General features: G+C 38.2%; 1 protein-coding gene across 1 annotated transcript in view; it reads left to right on the top strand.

Moving 5' to 3' along the window:
* Positions 1–4,876, top strand: part of Thoc2 (THO complex 2) — a 119,047-nt gene extending 114,171 nt beyond the window's left edge. Inside the window, exon 40 of the mRNA XM_031372621.1 lies at positions 2,053–4,876. The gene's annotated coding sequence lies outside the window, so the exon portion shown is untranslated. The remainder of the gene's footprint in view (positions 1–2,052) is intronic.
* The last annotated feature ends 4,583 nt before the right edge of the window (positions 4,877–9,459 follow it).

Here is a 9,459-nt window from a genome sequence, read left to right as displayed (position 1 = left end):
TATATCTTAATATCCTTTAGCAATTCAGAAGAATGGACTACTCAGAATTTCAGTTTCATTTGATGAATTGAAACATTTGACATTGTGTTTTGATTTCTGTGTGGTGGCAATCAAACTGACTTACATACTTTCCCCATAGAACAAGGATTTTGTGGAGAATGTGGTTAGGGAGGAAGAGGCAGGAGTTTACTCCAGAATTCCATACATGGTTAATTTTGTTTGTTTCCATTATAGCTTAGCCCCTGTAGCCATTGATTTTATAATTCTTATTCTAGCCTTTTCCCCATCCTGTTTTATATTTGGGACACTGGCCTCCTAAGGTCTCACAGATAACTTCAGGAATGCATTGGCATTCCAAGGCTTGTCTGAATATGGTAGTAACTCCTATTAGGAAATAGAGTATTTGATGAATTTATTCTCAGGAACTAGTCTGCTCACATGTGAGCTTGTCTAGTTACTGGTTCCCACATTTGTATGAGTATGCTTCATATCCACGTGCTTCCCTTGTGATTTTTGTTGAACAAATGATCTTATCCATTTGATTATTCTAATCAAATAAGCAATTATTTTTATTATCTGTGATGTTAAGACAGTATGTTAACTGTACATGGAAATCTGTATACAGAAGTAGTAACTGCAATGTGAAATGATTTGATCAATGAAAACTCTGGTGAGGAATGATACTAGAAGAAAAAAGGTTTCTTTCCCATGCTATCAAACAAACTCGGTTTACTTATACTGTTTGATAGAAGGGAAACCATACCGGCTAACCATTGTTTTATATCCTTGAGGATATGTAGTTGTTTTTTATTTTGGTTTACATATAGCAATCATTTAATATCTATAAAGCTCTTGTTAGGAAATTGAAGTGATGGGCACAACTATTTTCTCTTCAGTACCATTTAGACTCTTTGGAGCACTAGTTGTGTGTTCTGTAAACCAACAGTCATAGGCACCAAGTAGTTGAAGCTAGAAAGAATTCTGAACTTTCTTGCTTTTCCTCTTCAGGTAGACAGACACATTCACTAAGGTGCTATTTTCTTTTGAGTTTTCAAGGTCTCAATATTGGGATAAGGGCTTATAAAAGGTTCTTCTCCCACATTTGCCTGTGTGTGTGACTAGCCTCATTGTACATTTTTCATTCTGACAGGCAACCCTGTATGCAATTAAGTTTCACCTTAAAAGATTCCCAACTTTCACTTTGTGTTACATTTCACTGACAGAGAACATCCCAGGGACTGTGTTTGCTGTAAAAGTTTGTAAGGGTACCTGCAGATGGAATGCTAGATTAGGATACCTGTCTTTATGTTTTTCTCCTCATAACTTCTTCCTTGTGATATTCTAAATGTCAACTTCACCTTTATATATGCTTCAGCTTTGGAGAGGGAGAGGGATAAACATTGAAGGGGTGAGTCACAAAATCTTCAAATGACACTTAACCTTGAGTTAGCTACTTTTAAGGCAAATTTGTATTTTAAGAGACATCTGAACTATTGAATCAGATAAAAAGAATTGAGATAGTTACTACTATAATAGAAAATGATGTTTATACATGTAATCTTCTCTCACAAAAATAGAGGACACTTTTGTTTGACTGTGTTCTATGTGGCATTAAGAATACAGTTGATAGCTTCAAAAGAGTGTATGTGTGTGATGGACAACAGAGTGAACTGAGCAATATCAACGAAATCCTAACTGGGAAAAAGATAGGGTTCTGTGACACCTTAGCTTTATAAGGTCATCTTGCTTATTTATGATAACATGATGCACATTTTAAAAATAACATTATTTAAAATTAAACTTAATGCACAGGCTGGCATCTAACCCATTGTTAGCCTCCTGTCTCACACTCTCAAATTTCTAGGGTTATAAGTATGTTTGGTAGCAGCTACCTCTTCTCGAAGTTCATTGAGCTTTGGAATGGATTTCCAGTTGTAACTCCCAAACTTCAGCGTTATTGAATAAGACTATGTGGACACTGTTGAGATGGCGTGACTAACATTGAGTATCTTCTTTCCACTTGCTCTTGTACTTGCTGATTTGTCATTCCAGGGTGTGGACAGACCCCTAAGCTGAACGTCTCCCCGAGGAGGATGCCAAAGCTCCATGAGTCACTCTCAGAATGACATCTCCCATAATTAAGAGCTTCTGGTGCTGTCCATTTTATGGGAATCTGCTTTAAGTCAGAAGATGCATACACACCACCATCCTTTTGACAAGACATTCCAAAGTCACTGATTTTCAGAACATTATTTTCACTTGCAGGCAATTTCTTGGAGCAAGGTCCCCGTGCATACAATTTTTTACGTGGGATATGCCATCCAGAAGCAGCATCTAAAGGAAAATTCACTAACTGACTTTTAGTTCATCTTTCTTCCTCAGAAAGGAGAGGAAATTGCCTCCTGGAACCAATTCCTTAATGATGTAGATAGGTTGCCTTTGTGTATGAGTTCTATAAGTGTGAAAACATTGGGGTGATTATGTTGCTTGGAGGGTCTTGGCTTCTTATAAAATTTTAATTCCATTTCATGGGAAAGATCTTTGTGTTTTGCAGCAAAAACATTTTTATCATTTAATATGTACCCTTTAAATATGTCATCAAAAGTTTTCTTGTCCTTAAGGAATTCTCATAGTGTGACATGATCATAATCGAGACCCCATTTCTTATGCTGGTTATTGTCATATAGATACCATAATGTTCTTTTTCTTTACTGGAACATTACATAAACATAATCAACAAGCCATTTCTTATTTTCACCAGTATGGTCATGCAAATACCATGAAATTCTTTATTGGAACATTATTCATTTTCAGTCTAAAACCCTGAGATGCAGTCACCATTTTAAAGTGGACGATTCCGTGGTCTTTAGTCCATTGCCTGTGTGGTGCAGTCATCACAGCAGTCTAATCTCAGACCGTGCAGGCTAGCAGTCATTCTTCTCTCTTTTCTTTCTTCAGCCACTGGAAGCTACTGACACATTTTCTGCCTAGGAATTTGCCTGTTTGGGGACATTTCATATAAATGGAATTGTGCAATATCTTGTCCTGGGGGCCAGGGTTCTTTCAACTACCATCATGTTATCAAGAGTTATCCATGGTGTAGCATGTGTCAATAATCCATTCCTTCTTAAAGGTTAAATATTCCATAGAATGAATTTGTACCATGTTTTGTTTACCCATTTATTTGTTGAGGGACAGAAACGATTACACTTTTAAAGTAATAAAATTAGAAGGTCAACATGAGTTTATCCAAAATTATAATTGATGACGTCAATATTATACACAGCATGCACAGAATGCTGTGTAGAAATGATATGTAAATTATTTGTCATAATTTCATGCAAGTGTAATTATTTTCTAAGGCCCCTTCTAGCTATGAGTTTTGGAACTGTGTGAATGTAGTATATTCATTAATAAAGTTTAATGCATTAAGCATTAATTTAAAATTTGAGAACAATGTTAGGCAGATAAATTATTTGCCACATGCTGTAATGATCCTGTTTTGAATTTATTTCATTATGCAGTATTTGAAAAATGTCTACATAAAGGAAAGGAAATGAGTATAATTGAGTCAATATATTTTTGAAGCAATTTTTATAATTTAGCAGACATTGCATCTTAATATAATTCACTATTAAAATTGTGTCCTTGTGAAAAAAATCGATGTCATTTTCTCTCTATTTCTTTTGATTGGTCATGTAAAATAGGTTCCTTTCCTTTGTTAAATGTTTTGTTTATTTTTGATACATTATTCCTTGCGCCTATAGAATGTACCTGTTACTCTTTTAATCTTTTTTTCTACCCTAGAATCCTTCCACCCTCTCACACACAGAAAATGTTTCAATGTTTCTTAAAATTCATAGTGTCTTAATGATTTCTAAGAATAGACAGACACAGAAATATTTCCTCATTTTCTGGAAGCTTCCTCCAGGTCTTTGTTATTGATAGAATTCACTGAAGTTTCTTCCTAAATGGTTTTGCCTTCCCCGTTTCTTTCCCCTTGCCTACTCCCTGGCCTTCTCTCTCTGGCCTCTTCTTGCCTTGCTTTGGTCCTCCTCCTCACCCCCCTCAGCCACTCCTTCCTGGCTGTCTGTATAACCAGTTTGTTTCTTTTAGGTGGAAAAAATAAAATGAAATCATACAGCTGTGACCAGAACTGTATTTTCCTGAGTAGATTTCTGAGAATTGTGAATGAAGCAGGCCCATTTTCAGTTACCTGCTTTATTGCTCCATGCAGAAAACCTAAAACTGTTGTGTTGTATGTTATTGTACTTTAACCTGTTGCTTAATTTCTACATGTTTATTTTCAGTAATGGCTGAAAGTGTTAATTATTCCATATTTTAGCACAATGTGCTGCATATACTTCCCAATAAGCAAATAAGGTTACATGTGTACAGAATTTCACTTTTGATTAAATACTGCCTGGGTTTCAAGTCCCTTCCCCCATTTGAAATGTTGAAACTGAAAATAAACAGTTACTGAATGATTTTGAATTTACCTCATCTTAGAACTCAGTTTTAATTTATTTGGCCTGTTTTTAATATTAGTCACTAAAAATAAAGTGGAGCACTGTCTTATGCAACGCCTAAGAATCGTTTTATATAGTATGTGTACAACATTAAAACATGTTCTACAAAGAAAACTATACCAGCGCTCACTTGTCCCTTGCCATTTTTTTCTTGTAATTAGGAAATCTTGGGGGTATAAGGGAATAAAAAATTAATTGTGTTTTAATTTTACAGCTACCGGAGCTTTGTATTGCTAAACTTACATCTGAAAAAAGTTTCACGTGACATTTTTAAGAGAATTTTTTATCTACTGAATTCTACCAGTGTAACCATTTTTTCTAAATAAACAATAGTTTTCTCAAATGACTATATCATTGTGTATATTGTTACTTATTTAGCATAACTTAAAAGTTAATTATCTTTTGGCCCTTATTTTTTTTTCTGCATAGGCTACATTGTTAAATAACACCTAGTAATATGTCACCATTGTTAATTATTTTTTTGCACTTGGAGTAAGCTCTGGACTAAAAATATACCTATTTTCTATTTTCTCAATGTCTTGAAGACTATATATACACAAATCAGAATTTTTAGAGTTGGAAAAGGATATAGTTTTTAAAAAGAAGATTATGAAATGAGGACCCCGTCTTAATTGACAAAAGAATATATGTTCCAATGTTCCTTTTGGGGTGGGTAATTATAATTTTCAGATGATGAGCAGAATAGTTATTTGTGGGAGTGGAGTTTGCATATTGGCTTTTGAATGTCTGTAACATACCTGCCCCCCTCCCCAAATATTTCAAGGGAAAAAAATTTCGAGTAAAGTGGTTTGTGACTGTTGAGAAAATAACTATGATTTACTTTTAAATCATATGTGTGAAATGTGTTAAAGAAGAGCTATTTCTTTTCTTTTTGGACCTAGCATCAAGGGTTTATTTTGAATTTTTTTTAAAAAAACCTTTTTTACATCCCAAATGTTGCCCTGCTCCCAGTCCCCTCTCACAGAATTCTTCCTCCCCCCATTCCCTTCACTTCTGAGAGGGTGCCCCCCCCACCCCCGTATCTCCCACCCTGGTCGATTAAGTCTCTGCAGGATTATGTGCATCCTTTCTCACTGAGGCCAGACAAGCAGACAAGGCAGCCCTCTGCTAAATAGTGTTTCAGGATGGGAGTGGCTGGTACCAGCTTTGGTTGGTGGCTCAGTCTCTGGGAGTTCCCAGAGGTCCAGGTTAGTTGGCACTATTGGTCTTCCTATGGGGTTGCAGTCACCTTGAGGGCCTTCTGTCCTCCCTGTAACTCTTCTGTAGGGGTCCTCAACCTCTGTCCAAAGTTTGTCTATGGCTATCTGCATCTGTCTCAGCTGCTGGGTAGAGCCTCTCAGATGGCTGCTATGCTAGGCTCCTGTCTGCAAGCACAACAGCATCATTAATAGTGTAAGGGATTGATGTCTGCCCATGGGATGGGTTTCAAAATGGGCTGGTCGTTGGTTAGAAATGACTTAAGGTCTCTGCTCCATATTTGTCCCTGCATTTTTTTTTAAGACGACCAATTTTGGGTCAAAAGCTTTGTAGGTGGATGGTGCCCCCATCCCTCCACTGGGGGTCTTGTCTGGCTACTGGAGGTCTCTTTAGGTTCCATATTCCAACAGTTGGGCATTTCTGCTAAGTCACCTGCATTGACTCCTGGTTTCGCTCATCCTGGGTCTCCGGGACTACCTAGAGAATCCCCACATCCCCAAGCCCTGGTGGGTACATAGCTCTGTTTATTCTCCTGGCCCTCTGAGACTCTCATGTCTCTCCCCATGTCTGATCCTGCCCCCCTCCCACTCCCCTAGACCTCCCTTCATCCACCCAGGTTCTTACCTCCCTCTGCCCTCCATGACTGTTTTGTTCCCCCTTCTAAGTGGGATTCAAGCTTCCTTACCTGGACCTTCCTTCTTTAACTTCTTTGGGTCTGTGGGGGTGTATCTTGGATATTCTGAACCTGTTGGCTAATATCCACTTAATCAGTGAGTACATACCATGCATTTCCTTTTGGGTCTGGGTTACCACACTTGGAATGAGTTTCTAGTTCCATCTGTTTGCCTGCAAAATTCACGATGCCTTTGTTTTTATTTCTGAGGTAGTACTCCATTGTGTAAATAAACTACATTTTCTTTATCCATTCTTTAGTTGAGGGACATCTGGGTTCTATACAGCTCCTGGCTATTACGAATAGAACTGCTATGAACATAGTGAAACACATGTCCTTGTGATAGGTGGAGCATCTTTTGGATATATGCCCAAGAATGGTATAGCTAGCTCTTCAGGTAGAACTGTTTCCAATTTCCTGAGGAACCACCAGATGGATTTCCAGAGTGGTTGTACCTGTTTGCAATTCCACCAGAAATGAAGGAGTAGTTCTCTTTCTCCATAACCTTACCAACATATGCTGTTGTTTGAGTTTTTGATCTTAGCCATTCTGATTGGTATAAGGTGGAATCTCGGTGTTGTTTTGATTTCCATTTCCGTGCTAAATAATGATGTTGAACGTTTCTTTTGGTGTTTCTCGGCCATTTGAGATTCTTCTGTTGAGAGTTCTCTGTTTAGTTCTGTACCCCATTTTTTGGATTGTGTTATTTGAGTTTTTTTTGGGGGGAGACTGTTTGCAATAACTTAAAAATAAAATACTTAACAATATAGCTAAACCAAGGAGATCAAAGTCTTTTATAATGAAAACACCCCCTACACACACACACACACCAAATTGAACCTAGATTTGGTGTGCGGGGTCTAATTATCTCAGATCTTATCTAGAGTATTTCTCCTTTTGAAGATACCTTCAGGATGTTTTAAGTGCCTCTTCTATCTTAGAAGCAGAACAGAAGTGTCTGCCCTTAGGGACCATCCATTTTCATTAGTGGATTCAGACAATACATAATGTTAAATAGAGGAAGATGCTCTGAGGAGGCTCATTGAGGCAGGGCTCACTCCTTACTACCTTTCATACAGCATAATCATGGAGTGAAGGTGAATAAAACAGGACATTTAGTGGTAGTTAGCATGATATGAGTATTTTATCTCAGGCTGGCCTCACACCATTTAGCTAAGGAAGGCCTTATATTTCTGACTCACCTGCCCAGTGCTGGCATTTTATGTGTGTGCCACCACTCCTAGTCATGAAACGAGCTTTATGCTCTGCTGCTCTGTGTATTTTTTTTTTTTATATAGCCTTCCTGCGCTGTCTTTTCTGACTTCAACAAACCTGCCTGTCTCTGCCTCCTGAGTACTGAGATTACAGTGTGCGCCACCACACCCAGTTTGAATCGATTATTTACAAGTGATGTAGGATGACATACTAGTGATACCCATGGAAGTCATGCAATATGCATAATCTGAGTTTTTATGAGTGGCTTTAAGGTTTGTCACATATGTAAAGGTCTTAATCTTAGATGTGTTTGTGGGCTTGGGGATATTTATATTTCAGAGCAGATCCCAGCCTCCTCAGAGCATTTTCTTGTCACTGAAGATGGAAAGAAATTTATCTGCATTCACTAAGAAGTCAAGTTTTTCTTTCCAGGAAATAAAACAGTAGGAAGTACCAGGCTTGGTGCTTTAGTGCAACACTTGGGAGACAGAGACAGGTGGATCTCTGAGTCCAGTCTTGATCTACTTAGTGAAATCCAAGTCAGCCAGAACTATGTAGTGTAACATCTCAAAAGCAAACAAAACAAAACAGAAGTATTTTTGAATGGCCCTGAATGTTAGTGGCTGGGGAATTATGATTACCCCTCCTTCAACTCATTTCATAGCAAAAGTGGTTCAGACATAAAGATTTTTGATGATTTTATTTGGTCCAGGAGAACAATTTTGAAGATTTGCAAGAGGGTATATAACCTGAGATTTATGCTAGCATTCCTTTCTTTTTTGTTACTGAAATTAGCTTTTGTCACATATGATTATGATTGCCCTGCCTCAACTCTTCCCAGACCCTCCTCCCCCACCCAAATATGTATCCTTTCTTGCTCATTTTCATTAGAAAACAAACAGGCATTTAAAAATAATAAAATATGATAAAATAAAAGACAAACAGGACAAGAACAGAAAAACAAAGAGCTGAGGTAAAAGTTTGAGGAAAAAAATAGATAAACATACACACACACACGCACACAGTGGCATCAACATAAATCCCTTAAAAGCAAAATTGGGGGGCTGGTGAGATGGCTCAGTGGTTAAGAGCACCGACTGCTCTTCCAGAGATCATGATTTCAAATCCCAGCAACCATATGGTGGCTCACAACCATCCTTAATGAGATCTGATGCCCTCTCCTGGTGTGTTGGAGGACAGCTACAGTGTACTTACATATAATAATAAATAAATCTTTTTTAAAAACCCCACAAAATTGGAAGAATCTGTAAATAAAAGACTGACAGGGTAATAAAGGGGGAGGCAGAGTTGGGAAAGGCCAGAGAAAAAACACTATGAGGGTAAAACAAAGACCAAGACGCCTCGAAAAATATCATTGATTTCTTTTTGTTTTATCCATTTCCTGCTGGACACAGGCCTGGACTTAAGAGAATGGTTTCTATCCCCAATGAAACTCTGTTGGAGAAAACCAATTTTTCATTGGCGAGTGGTTATCATTTGGAAATCACTTTGGGGTTAGGGATGAGACATTGTGTCGACTTCTCGAAGTGCTGAGAGCCCATCTGGTACAGACCTGTGCAGGTCCCATGCGATGCTGCCAGTCTCTGAGTTCTTATGGCCATCAGTCCTGCTGTATTTAGAAGATCTTGTTTCCTAGATGGGGTAGGGTAGGGTAGGGTGCCATGGACCGGGATTTCTTGCGGGGTCCCTGTTCCGCTGGACAAGGGATTCTGGCCAGGTGGGCATGGGATTCGGCTTTGACAGACTACACACGGGTGGTGTAAAATCTGAGTGTATTTCTTTAAAAATGACATGAGGCTTTTA

This window comes from Mastomys coucha, chromosome X, assembly GCF_008632895.1.
Source record: "Mastomys coucha isolate ucsf_1 chromosome X, UCSF_Mcou_1, whole genome shotgun sequence".
NCBI classification, from domain to species: Eukaryota; Metazoa; Chordata; class Mammalia; order Rodentia; family Muridae; genus Mastomys; species Mastomys coucha.
This window is presented reverse-complemented; position numbering and strand designations above follow the sequence as displayed.